Genomic DNA, 15,094 nt, shown 5'->3' on the forward strand with positions numbered 1-15,094 from the left:
ACCCTCACCGGGAGGTAAATCGGTATTTATCCGCATCATTAATTCTCGCATATTTAATTCTTGCATTAGTCATATTTATTCATAGCATTATTATAACAATCAAAAGCCCCATATAAATAATATTTATGGTGTGTAACAACCCATATTTATTAATTATTGTGGAGGCACAAAAATATTTTCCATTATCATTTCACTAAGTTTCAATTCTCATAGATTTTCTTGCATTATATTTAATTATAGCAACCTCCTAGAAGCATGACCCACACTCCTTGGGTCCCACATGTCATACACCACACCTCACACACATCCCATCACATTATTTGATCCACCAACATATCTTCACTCACCAGCACTTTTCCACTGACCAACAACCACCATTGAACTATTATTCTGCGTAAGAGCCAAGCAAAGGAGGGAGTGAAGAAAAGGCAGCCAGGATGGCCACTAAAGGTGGGCGCCCGCCCACCTATAGAGGGTGCACACCCTGTCCCCCTTTCCTCCTATAAATTGCCACTTCCTGCCTCCAACTTCTTCACACAAGCATTCCAGAAAACCACGCAAGTTTCAGTTTCCAAAGGAGCTTTTGTAGTGAAGTAAGAAGAGAGTAGAGAGGAAGAGAAGAGTGGAAGAGAGGTTGGTAGTCTCTGAGTGAGAGAGTGAGGTTCATCTAGTTAGTAGTGATCCCGCTGTCCAAAGCGGAAGTAAAAGTTGTTTAGGGGGAGGTGCTGCCAAACTAAAAACTTGTCTTGAACGACTAACCCCTGGACTACTGACATTTCGAACAGCTGACCACTAACATTTTTCCCTCACATTTTCCACTAGTTGTGTGTGTGTGTCAACTTTTGTCTACAGGATGTTCAAGAAGGTAAAGAACGCAGGGAAGGCCCTCAAGAACATAGGTACAAGGAGTTCATCCCGACACTCCTCGCACCCATCAGAGATGAGCGTCGACCCGACACCCACACAAGCTCCGTCATCTTCATCTGAGCAACAAGTCAAGGTCCTCCTCAAGATAGGAGACCTTGGACTGAAGACCTGCAGGGAAAAGGAAGTTTACCAGCAGCTAAAGAATAAGGCTTTCATTCACACCCCCACTCTTGATCCTATCTTGCTACAAGAAACAGGTATGGATACTGAATTCGATTTGATTTTCCAGATGGTGGGATGGACAAATTTTTGGAACATAACTGAGCTGGGTTCCCGTCTTCTCACCCTTGAATTTCTTTGCACTTTACAATATTATGAGGGGGGAATTGCTTTTCGGATGTTTAAACAGGACATTATGTTGTCTTGGAGAGAACTGAGCGACCATCTCGGTTTCTCTTCAAGATGCATCTTGAACATTGACTCCGACTTACCCAATTTTGAGAGACACCAGTTTTGGAAAGAGATATCTAGAGATGAGTTTTATAGTCAAGCCCGAACCAGTGACATGGAACACCCCACTCTTAGGATGTTCCACAAATGGCTCGGGTACAATCTTTTCTATCGTGATGATATTAGAAAAGTAAGAGTAGGAGATCTACAATTGCTATATGCTGCTATAAATAAAGTACCCACTTCACCTGTTACACTTTTGGTTTCTCATTGGCTTAGTATACCTAGCCTTGAGGGACCTGTAGGATGTACTTCACTCATCACTCGTCTAGCCTCTAATCTTCATTTGCTAGAAAACTCGTCATTGGAATTTATTGACGAGTTACGAATTTATCATGGCTATGACACATTTAGACATGCTCGGATGTTGAAAAAAGAGGGGAACATAATGTATATGTTGTACGATAATAAAGGCAAGATTCGGTTACCTAACCCGAACCTTGGCCTCTATGTTGTTCAAAGTTACTTGATTGAGATTGCAGTGACACCGTTAAACCAGAGAGCTCCACAACGAGTGGCATCTGAAAGGATGACCACCCATCGAGAACGCACCTGGTATGGAGCTGATCCCGGGCCGGAAGAAGCAGCGCACCTGCATTATTGTGACTACAACCCCCGAGTCCTTCGAGACCCATGGGTTCGACATGCTCAACCACAAGAGCCAACACAGGAGACATGGCCGGAGAGCCAAGATCACCAGTGGACAAACCCGCCTTTCCATACGGGCAGGTACTCCACTGATCCATATGGAGCTTTAGGATCCAGGCCTCCGCCCCAATTCGATGCAGGATGGTACTCCGACGCCTCTTATGCTTTCACGAACGACTACTACCAAGAGGCCGGCACTTTCTTCACCCGTACCGACAACACCCTCCTCGACATCCAGAATACGCAAGCGGAACATGGAAGACTCCTGGAACAGCAACAAAAATGGAACCAGGACCACGCCACTGCAGTGCAAGAACTGAGACAAGACACCACGACAATGAACGACAACATCACCACCATGATGCGATTCTGGAACAATGGGTAAGACCGACAACAACATCCAGCTTGGGGAGTTCCTCCCCGTTTTATCAAGTAAGTTTTTATTTGCTTTTCTTATTTATTCTTTTCTATTTTAGTATTTTATTTTAAAGAGAAAACTTAGAAAACCCAATAAATATTTTCTTGCTTTAATTTGCTGCATTCTATAAACATGAAAACAAAATACAAAGAGTGTGTAGATAAGTGTGCTTTATTTTTCTGCCAAGTGTTAATCTCTAAAAAAAAGACCAAAAATATGCATGATGGAAATGATGAATAGTTGCTCTGTTTGCTTACTTTCAAGTACCTAGCTTTTATATTAGAGTTCTTCCACGAATTACTAAAACTGAAATTGCTATTTATGGGAAGCATAAAACTAAAGTCTAGGTAAGAGAAGGACATGATATAAAGTTTGAGCTACTGTTTATCTTGTTCCTACTACACTAAGTTCTGGAGATTTATTTTGAAAACTTACAAATCACATGATGAGTTCCTAGCATAACAAAATTCCTACCACAACGATACTTGCTATAACATCTTGCTACTTATACTCACATTGAGTTTGATCGAGCTGTGTAGACCCTTAGGAGCTTTTCATTTTATTAAATTAAGATATTCACTTGCACACATCCACTACACCATTCACCACCATTCATTAAAATTGCTAAAAATATTATCACTCACTGTCCCAAGTATTGTTATTTTCTCTCTCTAAAAATATTCAATGCAGAAGAGGCATGGGTTATGCAAAAATATGCGAGGAAATAAAAAGGGGCAAGTCCCTGAATTCTCGGAAAAGAAAGAAAAAGAGTGAGACGAGAGGTAAAAATGGACAAGTGCTCGGAGTAGAATTAGGGGTACAAAGATGCCCACTTGAGCGGAAAAAATGGACAAGTGTCCGACAGTAGAATTAGGGGTATCTACTACCCACCTGAAAAAAAAGAGAGAAAAGATAGCCCTTGTTCTCCCAAAGCAAAGATCAAAGAAGAGGAGAGATAGCAATATGAGGAGCAATGAGAAATAAGTTTTATTATCACTTATATATTTTCATCATCACTATCATTTACTCCACCAAACATGCACATCATGATTTAATTATATGCTGAGTTCCTTTGGATCCATGGCTCGATTAGACAACATATGTATGAGCTGTTTTTCACTCCTATGAGCTCCACTTAAATATTCCATTAGCTATAGGTAAGTGAAATTTTGGTAAGGATCCACAAATACCACATATAGAGAGACTTGAGAGAATCATTGCTGGGAACTCTAAGCTTTATTTTTGAAAACTTATGAAAAACTCTATCTTCCTGTGCTGGAGGGTCGACCTGCCCGTCGTTCCCAGGTGTCCTGGGATCTTCTCTGGCTATCGGGGCTCGGCCACCGGCAACAGCATCTTGTATGTCATCGGTGGTTGCTACTTCCCCATCGATGTTGAAGCACTCCCTCGTAGGGTCGTAGCTGTCGGACTCGGAGTCGGGGTCTGGTTCCACGGCGTAAAAACACCCACGCCCCTCCTCCACCATTCGATGTCTGAGCGAGGTGATGGTGTATCGCCCGGGTCCTAAACTTTGGAGGCTCCGTACACGGGAAAAATCCAGCGGCCCAGTTCCTTGTTGTTGTGCCCTGGCATCGCTCGGGAGGACCATTGGTTGTTCCACGTTCGTCTGGGCTTCTGGGCATATGGTCCTGGCGAGCGATGCTGCGGCATTGTCCAGGCCGAACGGGTGTGTTCTTCGAGAGGCGAACAACCCGTGCGGTAGCAGCGTCGTCGAGGGCGAGAGCACGCGAGTCACGGTATCTCCCAATGTCATTGTGGAGTCGTCTTGACGCCGAGCCATCGCATCCGTAGCCTCGGTGGGCGGGGCTGCCGGCTCCTGCGCCGCCGCTTGCCTGGCGCGGGTTGATGACTGCGATGCAGCATAAGGGCGGTGCCGGTGCTGTCCACGCCTCTTCTTGGGCGGGGAGGCATGGTGGCGAGGCCATCATGGGGCCTTCGATCGTGCTGGTGCAATGCGAGTTCCTCCCGGTCCTTTGACCGAGAGCAGGATCATGTCGTAGCTGAAACCAGTGGATATGAACTCGAGGCTCCCGAACCAAATTACCGTGGAGCACGGGATCGGCGAAACGAGAGTGTCCATCTAGGAGGAGACGGGTGGCTGATGAAAAACACGCAGGACCCCTACCTGGAGCGCCAACTGTCGGTGTTTTGCCCTCGGGAGGTCACACCAACGAGTAATCTTGTATTCGTGTTCCCTCTCCCAGATGGTGATGCAAGGAATTTATCCTGGTTCGGGCAAGAGAAGGACCTACGTCCAGCGGGGGGGGGTGTTTTCTATTGTCTTGCACCTAAGTGCTTGTACAGGGGTGAATACAAGCCTGTGTCACTTGAAGATTCTAAGTCCTAAACGGATGCGGTGTATGGTTGTTGTTCTACGTATATCTCCTGCGTGTTCCTTCCTCAGCCTCCCCTTTTATAGTTCCAAGGGGAGGCCTATGTTACATGGCGTAGGTAATAAAATAGTGATCGATAGGGGCGTAGTGCGCTGACCTACTCGAGGCCTCCGTACTGGCGTGGCCTCGAGCTGTCTTGTTACTCGGTACTTTGGTGATGATTGCGCATGCTTTCGAATTCGGCTCCTGTGCGTCGCCTTGGATTGGCTTAACCGTGGGCACGCCTGTACGTCATGGCAGTAGTCACGTCCAGAGCGGTTGAGGTGCTGTCTTTCACCGTCTGACTCTTCTCTGGGAAGGAACGTATTCGCTCGAGGGTCCGGTACCGCGCATGGCCTTGCTTGATCGATGCGCTGACTTTGGATGCCTCGAGGGGGGTCATGATGCGACGTCTCGACTGTCTCACTGTGCTTGGCCATACTCTGGCTCATCTGAAGGGATAAAGCTGCAAAAAGGGGGATTGGATGAGTGCTCGCTCCCTATCACGTCTCCTGTGACTGTCGGGTTAGGTGAGAACACGACAGGAGCATCAAATGCCCTGGTTCCCGTACCCGCGACAGGCGGTGAACGACGTCCTTGCACTCGAGTCCTGTCGATTCGTATGAGCCACTTCCGTATTTGACGGTCACTGTCCAGTCGAGCCTCTATCGATTCGCACGACCCCTTTTCTGTGTTCGAGGCTAGGGTTGGCACCATGCTTTGGTAGTCACGCGTGCGAGTGGGGGCGTCGAGTCAGGGGTCTCGATTTGTTTACGGGTCCTCTCGTTACGAGCATGGCTGGGGTACCCCTTAATGACACCCTCGACAATTATTATTTTAAAACAATAAACAGAACCGAAAAAATGAAACAAAAAAAGAACCCCTTTTAACACCGGTTGGTAATACCAACCGGTGTTAAAGGGTCCTGCAACGTGGTTAAAGTGGGGGGCTTTAGCCCCGGTTCCCCGGACCGGGACTAAAGGGTGGGCCTATAGTCCCGGAAGGGCAGCACCGGCTCGGGACCAGTGGTTGATGCGGATTGTGCTTCCAATCTCTAAGAAATTCTGCAAGTGTGTACTAGCATCTTCATGTGCCTTTCCACTAAATTGTGTAGCTTGCACCAAGTTGATAAGGCTTGACTTGAGCTCGAACTTGGGTGCTCCTTCCTCTACTTCAAATCTTGGACCAGTTGGAATGTTCTCAAGACATGGAGTAGAGAATTCTTGCAAGGTCTTCTGTGCCATAGCTTCAGCAATTGGTAGGTAGCTTCTTGTTTCTTTCTTGATTGCTTTGGTTCTGATGATGAAGAGTTGAATGTACCAAAGTCAATCCTGATATACCGTGTATAAAAATATAAACATAGAAAAACATCAGGGTGAACCTGCCAAAGCAGAGGTGCCTTGTTATGATTTCTCATTTGCTAGTTATTTATGCAATTATTTCTCCATAGTCTAGTCTAATAGTTTACGTGAATAACCTTGACTGACTTCCTAGCTTTCCTTACCGTTCTCTGGCAACGGTGCCAGAAATGCTTGTTGACACTTGCTAACACCACTTGAATACTAGGTTGTCATCCCCAGCATGGCACTAGAGTGTACTAAGGTATTTATGAATATGAAGGCTCTCTAGAAAATAATCTATTCTATCCGCAAGCACACAGATAAAATACCTCATTGTAGCATTTCACCAGGAAAAGTATTCCGGGTATCGTTATTTATATTTTTGCTTAATAGAATGGCGAAAGTGAAAATAGCGGTAAAATCTATCAGGGCATAGACTAGAGATAAACGTGCAAGAACATGATTACTAATGAGAAACTCGTCACACAGTCACTTGCTTTAGCAGGGGGTAAGCCATAATAATAAAGATAATAAAACGTAAGCTCATGGGTAAATAACACAGTGATTAGAAATAGACTACTCCACATAAATGTAAGGTGACGTCGGATTAGCTAGAGAATGGATTTTGAGTATCTACTATCTACTAAGTCACAATCTACTCTAGTTATCTACAAATCATATATAGCACAAAAGACTCTTTATTCATGTATAAGGAACATTGCTAAAGTAAATCAGAACATAGCAAGACTTACTCCGCAATACAAATTCTGCCTGTCCTATCAACGGAGGGTGGACTATATAAGAATCAACAAAGCTGTCACCATCGCGAACTACCACACGACCCAGCCAATAGGATACATTTGCAGGTAAATAATATCTAAGCACCATGCCCACATATGATCTACCACTTAGCTCCCTCGAGTCAAGAGCTAAGCGCTTTGCAAATTTATACATGAACTCATTGTCAATCATAACTATATCAAATATAGAACTAGAGCAAACTAAGAACATAATAAATAGAGACATAATGCAATAAAGTAGTAGAGAAAGATATGAAATAATACCAATCTTTATTGATGAAGATCCGAAATCCAGAGCGCTAGGCTCTACTTCACTAATTCTATCTAATCAATCCTATAGAACTTGAAGGAATTGGAAGTAGCTAGTTCTAATTCTCTGTGGGTGAGAAATTCCTAAACCCTAACTTTGATGGCTTCCTCTGATAATGATTTCTCCTCTCCCCTTGGGGTGGAGAGGCCTTGCTTATATAGCCCCCTCAAATGAATGTGAGCCGTCGGATCAAACCGACCTTAATCGCACAGTTATTCTTGAAGATTAGAGGCGGTGGAGCACGATCCAAGAGACCTACCCTGATTGGTCACCAGGGCAGGGCAGGCGCCCAAGGGGGGAGAGCGGGCACCCTGCCCCCGGGCCGTCTCGGCCTCCCTTTCATTCCCGTGGCTTCTGGACTCTTCTTGATTGAGGAAAATTGTGCGGCACGTAATTATCTCGTTGTAAACCTGACATGTGGGCCTTCTCTCCATATTTTCTAATAACCCCTGGAGAAATAGACAAACACCAAAACTCGTGGAATTCTATCAGATAAAACCCTAATTCTAGATGTTTGGTGCATATTGATCCTTTTCCATGTTTAGTTGACGGTTAAATACTTAAGGACCGTCAACAAACTCCACCAAGCTTACCCTTTGCTCGTCCCTGAGCAAACAGCTAAAACTCAGATGGATCAGGAGTTGCTTCAATGTTTTCTTTCCTTACAGGCACACATGCTTTCATATAAAATTCTCCTAGATTAGAGTGAAGTGTCATGGAGCTTAGTACCTGCACTTAAGTCTCGAGTAATTGAAAGACAAAATAATTAAGTCAAGCACTATTCCTCCTGTCTATACTTCACCTTTGTTCTGGAGTTTTGCATACGTTTTCAAAAATAAAGCTCAGAGTTCCCAGCTATGATTCTCTCAAATCTCTCTATATGTGGTATTTGTGGATCCTTACCAAAAATGTCACTTACCTATAACTAAGGGAATGTTTACATGGAGCTCATAGGTTTGAAAAACAGCTCATACATATGTTGTCTAATCGAGCCATGGATGCGAAAATACCACATATTTTCTGATTACCCCTGCAGAAATAGACAAACACCAAAACTCGTAGAATTCTATCAGATAAAACACTAATTCTAGATGTTTGGTGCATATTGATCCTTTTCCATGTTTAGTTGACAGTTAAATTTAGTACTTATGGACCGTCAACACGCAACTTCTCAGTGTGAGAGTTGGCTTTATTTGGTGGGTGCAAGTGAATTCTGATCTTGGAGGCATGAAACATCTCTCGACAGTGGTCTAAAAATTTGACCAAACTTAACACAGAGTAAGCAGCATATGTAGAAGGTTCATCGTAAAGAGATATATTTGGCCATTGGTAGATAAAAGCTTAATCATTCAAGGAATTTGCTATATGAATTTTTTAACTTTGTAAAATAAAAACCCAAGTACTTTGCAAAGACTAGCAAGCATCATGTCATCCTACTATATCACATCCGTCAATTACTTAGATAAATGGGGTCCCTAACAAAGTGTTCATAAATTCACAGGAATTTTAGTGAGAAATAAAAGGGATGCAAAACATTTTGAACAAAGGAGACAAGTTGATGGAGAATGAATGTACAATATTTTAAACTTTTATTTATAAAACTTTTTTTAAATTTAAAAGAGGGGAGCGTTTATACAAACCGAGTTTTTGTTGACGGTCCTTAAGTATCAAATTTAATTATCAAATAAACAAAGAAAAGGATCCAAATGAAATCAACATCTAGACTTAGGGTTTTATCTTACAGAATTCCACGAGTTTTGGTGTTTGTCTATTTCTGCAGGGGGTTATCAGGAAATATGGAAGAAAGGGCCACACGTCGGGATTACATAGAGATATTAACATGCCGCGCAATTATCTTACATCTAGAAGACTCCAGAAGCCACGGGAAGGAAGCGGAGGCCGAACGGGGCCAGGGACTGGGCGCCCGCCCTCCTGCCGAGCCCAATCAGGACTCTGTTTCGGGGAAGATCTCCACCGACCTAAAGGATCAAGGATAACCGTTCAATCTATGTCGGTTTGATCCAACGGCCCATATTCACTTGAAGGGACTATAAAACCATACCCCCTAGCCCCTAGAGGAGAGCCCCTCTCAACCCTAATTCATTATTCCTTGAGGGAGAAGAAGCCTCTGATCAAGATTAGAGCCACCACATCAATTAGATATCTAGATTAGCATAGCTACATAGGATTAGAACTAGAAGGAGTCAATCTTCGATTGGTTTCCGGATCTGTTAAGAGGATTCTTGGTAATTCTCTAATTGTGCTTCTAATTGTTCTTCTAATTATCTTTGTTCTTCAATATTATGAATATGACTTTGTTCTACTTCAATATATTGCTTATGACTTTGCTCTACTTGCTTATATTCAAGATTATATTGTTCTTAGTTTATCGTAGTTATGTACTGGCCTTAGTTAGATTGGATCTATATACATGCTTAGGATCGTATAGCGTTTATCCATCGGATCCATGGGTAAATGATAGATATTGTGTAGGCATGGTGCTTATACCGTATTTATCTGCGATTGTACCCAATATGCCAGATCGTGGGGTAGTTCGTGATAGTGACAGCTTCATTGATTCTTATATAGTCCCCCTCTCGTGTATTGGGCTGGCAGAGCAATATTATTACAGGGGAGTGATTGCTATGTTTCTCATTTACCTTGCTAATATCACTATGCATGGGCGTAGTCTTGTCTCGCAATGATTGCTAAGTATGGTTGCACTAATTATGATAATGCTAGACTATATAGTTGAGAATAACTTAGGAAATATTCTTGTAGTTCGTTCTAATACCATTCTATTGACTTTCTAGAGTATCTAATTGAGGTGCTTATCATATTTATTATGTGGCTAAGTTATGATCAGATTAATTATCTTTGTCACTATTCATTACTTCATATATCTTTTATGTGATACTTACCCCTGTATGAGAGAGTTAGATAAATGTTCTCAATTATACATGCAATGATAGATACTCAATCTCATATTCTATTCTGTAATCAATATTGATGATTGCTAATCCCTTCCCAGTGGTAAAAATATAAATAACGATATCTGGAATACTTCCGGGTTAAATGCTACATAGGTATTAATCTGTGCGCTTGCAGATCCCATTAATTATTTATTTAGAAGAGCAATTGCATATTTCAATACCGTGTCTCTCATGTCATGCTGGGGATGACAACTTGGCTTAAGTGGTATGAGGGATAGGTTTGGCATTTTTGGCACTATTACTAGAATTAGAAAACTAAGTCTACTTTTGGTAGTGATGTTAAGAATACCCAACAAGCATTTTTGGCGCCGTTGCTGGGGAAGGTTGATTACTAATCAAGAATGAATAAAGGATTTTGAGTTATCATTCGCATCACTAATATGATTGAGCTTATCTATTCTCTCATACAGTTTTACCCCGATATTTTCTATTTTATCTTATGCAGGGGAATGTATGAATAGAAGACATCTTCCAGGAAATTTTGTTGACAATCAAAAGCAAGAGCCAAGCTCAAGAATAGATCATCAACACTTCAGCAAGAAGCTTCATCTAATCAAGAAGATCACTGGAACTTGTCTTCAGAGTTCGAAGCCATGACGAACAAATCAATCCGCGAGTTCTCAGCTCCCACTACGGACAACATCCGCACTGGACCTGCTGTAGAGATTGACGGTAACTTTGAGCTCAAGCCTGGACTTATCAACATGGTGCAATCCAACCAGTTATGTGGGAAGGCACACGAAGATGCTAGTGCTCATCTCCAACACTTCCTGGAGATTTGCAACACATTTACCATATCAGGAGTCCCCAGAGATGCTATACTACTTCGCCGCTTCCCATTCTCACTGTTAGGAAGAGCGAAGCAGTGGTTCTACGCTACAAAGGAGAAGAATACTATGTGGGCACTCTGCTCAACAAACTTTCTGGCTAAGTTCTTTCCCATGGGCAAGACCAATGCTCTTCGTGGGAAGATTACAAGTTTTGAGCAACAAAATGATGAATCTGTTCCAGAAGCATGGGAGCGCTTTCAAGACTACATCCTAGAATGTCCCCATCATGGAATGGAGAGTTGGCTACTAATGCAGACGTTATATCATGGGCTCGGCAACAGTGCCCGAGAGACCATGGATGCTGCAGCTGGAGGAGCATTCTTATCACTTACTATTGACGGTGGATATATTATAGAAATCCACATACAAAACACCGTCAACATGCCTCGGTTGCAAGGGGAAACGACATGACATGAACATATTTTATCCATAACTAGTTCCACTTGTACTCTTAGCTTGTTTATGCAGGAACAACAAATTCAAGACATTATTTGACAAAGCCAACATCAGAATCATCAAGAGGAGATCGAGGGGACAACAGGTGACACCCTGGGCCCACAGGGAGGGGGTCGCCCGACCCCTCTTTGGTGGGACCCAGGTGTGCCACCTAGTCCACCGACATAAGGGACCCCTGTGGACACTGCTGGTGGGCCTAGAGGCCCAGAAGTGGGGTCGCCCGACCCCACATCAAAGGCGGTTCCAGGGTCGGTGGCCTCCCACCGACCTTCCCCACATGTCCCACATGTTGATTTGCCCCTGCCGTTGATCAAATGGCGGTTGTGAGGTCGGTTTGATCCAAGGGTGGAGAGAAGATGTCACGCGGATCGATGACGTGGCGATGGAGTAACCCCTACTCCATCTCCCTCTATAAAAGGCAGCCTCCATCCCTCATTTCAAGTGTGCAATTCCAAGGCCAAGTGCATTACAAGTTCCAAGCATACAAGTAGAGTAGTAGTTAGTCTAGAGTGGGAGTTAGAGTCGAGTCGAGCGAAGCTCGGGGTCTCCGGAGTCGTCTTCTGGAGAGTCTGGTATAGCTCTTGTACCTTTCTACTTTTGTAAGACTTTCCTTTTATTAATATATTATTCTTACTTTACTTTACTGAGTTCTTACTTAGTGCAAGTCTTTTAGTCTTGTTGTGCATTTACTTTAGTAATATAGTTGTCTTAGTGAAGTTAGTGACCTGTAACCACTCCTGTGTGTGCATCATCGTCCTATCTTGTATAGGAGCTCTAGCAAGCTGCAACTAGTTAGCGTTGTAGGATTAAGTGTGAGCGTGGTGCTCATACTTAAGATTACCTTTGATTACCGCTGGCTTGAACGGAAAGTAGGAGCGCACTCCCTAGTAGGTGACAGATCGTGGGCGGCATTAGGTTCTCCTCACGTACAGGCTAGTTCTTAAAAGGTAAGGCGTCCATAAGCCCAATAGTCGCTTTCGGTAAGGGGTTAGGTGAAAAACCTTCTAAGCGTCTTACCAGCTCGGCTATCCCTCGCACACAGTTAGTAAGGCTCTAGCGTAGTTAAGGCAATTATCTATTAAAGTAAGTCACAGAAGTCAAGTTAGATACATAGGAGTCCTTTACTCACTCGTTGTCCTCCCACCTAGCTAACTCTACCATTTACCTTTAGCATAGGACCTTGGATTCACCACTACCCTTCCTATTCGTTATTTACCACCCTTATTCACTAGTTGATACTAGATAACTCAAGGAATCTCATTCCCCTTTTTGTTAAACACACTTAGCCGCTTTCCCTTGGGAAAATATAAATTACGATACCTTGGAATACTCCTTGGTGAAGTGCTACAGCGGTACATTCTGTGCGCTTGCGGAATTATCCAATAGTAAATAGAGTTACCCTACCAGGGCACTTCTGGCGCCGTCGCCGATATCCGGTGGTTGCGTTAAGAAGTGTCAACAAGCATTTCTGGCGCCGTTGCCGGGGAGAGCGTCTGTCTAAGAGTTTTAACAAAAAGAGAATCCAGAGTTTGCTAGTTATCAAGTAGTGATAGGGATAACCCATCACTTGTCTTGTCTTCCTTTATTGTGAAGCCTGACAGTGTATGAGCGGTTTCCAATTGCCGTAAAACTTCGTTGAAGATCCTGAGCAACTGTTGAGGAGAACTAGACGTCGTCAAGTTCCACCTCAAAGGTTCATCTCGAACCTGAATCCGTTAGAGGAAGGAGTATCTGCACCGGTTATCAAAGAAGCTATGGCCCAGAAGACCATCTCTGAGTACTCTGCGCCGTCGGCTGACAATGTCGCCACGGGTCCGCAGCTTAACTTGGGGGATGCGACTTTTGAGTTGAAGCCTGCGCTTATCAATATGGTGCAAGCTAATCCCTTCTGTGGAAAGCCACACGAGGATGCCAATGCCCATCTCCAACACTTCTTGGAGGTGTGCGGCACCTTCACCATCAAGAATGTCGCCGCAGACGCCATCCGTCTTCGCCTCTTCCCATTCTCGTTATTGGGGAAGGCGAAGCAATGGTTCTACGCCAACAAGGGTGAAGTGACCACATGGGAGAGGTGCGCCAATGCATTTCTCAAGAAGTTCTTTCCGATGGGCAAGACCAGCGCCCTTCGTGGAAAGATTTCCAGCTTCCAACAGCAAGCAGATGAGACGATTCCCGAAGCATGGGAACGTCTGCAGGAGTACATTCGCGCTTGTCCTCATCATGGGATAGAGGAGTGGCTCCTAATCCAAGGTTTCTACCATGGCCTGACCGGTTTGGCCCGTAGTCACCTTGATGCTGCCGCTGGAGGAGCATTCTTGCAACACAATGTCAAGGATGCCAAGGACCTCATTGAAAAGATGGTTATAAACCAAGGATGGAATGAGGAACGCCTCCAACCCAAGAGAAGAGGTGTCCATGCCTTGAATGAGGTGGACATGCTCTCTGCTAAGATGGACCTCTTAATGAAGAAGATGGAAGAAAGTTCCAAGCAAGAGACCATTCAACCTTACGCCACTGCACGGGCCATTGAATCTGATTCATGGTGCGAAGTGTGCGGAGGAGATGATCATTCGGGAAACAATTGTCCCGAAGCAAAGGAGGAAGTGAGCTTCATCAACAACAACAACAATGGGTACCGGCCCCAACAGCAGCAATGGAACTCGCGCCCCTTCTACCAAGGTAATCAAGGTAATGGTTACAATCAAAATTTCAATAATTCTTTTGGTAACCAACCTTCTCTTAGAGATCTTGTCTTAGGCCAATCTAAAATCAATGATAGCATTAACAAGAAAATGATGGCTAATGATAAGATCCTTGAAAACTTAAGTGAAAAGTTGGATAGCTTTAACTCTGCTATGAAAAATCAGTTGAGCTTTAACAAAATGCTAGAAACACAATTAGTTCAATTAGCAGCAGCTGTCCCATCCTTCGAGCAAGGTAAGATCCTAGGGAAACCTGAGGACCCAATTGAAGGAGTTAAACTAGTTACTACGAGGTTCGGTAAGCCTCCGGTACAATCCAACTGGAGCTATCTTCTGGATTCGCCCTTCATCACCAAGAAGGACGACCCAGGCCTGCCGACCATCACCTGTGAGATCGGACCGCAAATCTTCCACAACGCCTTCTGCGACCTTGGATCGGGTGTCAACATCATGGCCAAGGTAACTTATGATAATTTGCTAGGGGGGCCTTTGCACCCCACATTTGTTCGTTTGCAGATGGCAGATCAGACGATCAGGTTCCCTGAGGGGTTGGCAAGGGACATACTGGTAAAGGTCCAAGACGACTACGTCCCTGCCGACTTCATCATTTTGGATATGGGATCCAATAATGATGTCTCGATCATCTTGGGAAGGCCATTCCTCAACACGGTCAATGCAGTCATCTATGTGGGGTCCGGCCAGATTCACCTCCAATTCCCAGGATGGAAGGTAAAATGTCCATTCAATGGTTATAAAGCTAACATGCAGGTGAAGGACAAAGAACCTCCAACTAAGCCTCGCCACATCCGACGCCGAAGGGACAAGAG

Source organism: Sorghum bicolor, chromosome 5 (genome assembly GCF_000003195.3).
Source record: "Sorghum bicolor cultivar BTx623 chromosome 5, Sorghum_bicolor_NCBIv3, whole genome shotgun sequence".
Lineage (NCBI taxonomy): Eukaryota > Viridiplantae > Streptophyta > Magnoliopsida > Poales > Poaceae > Sorghum > Sorghum bicolor.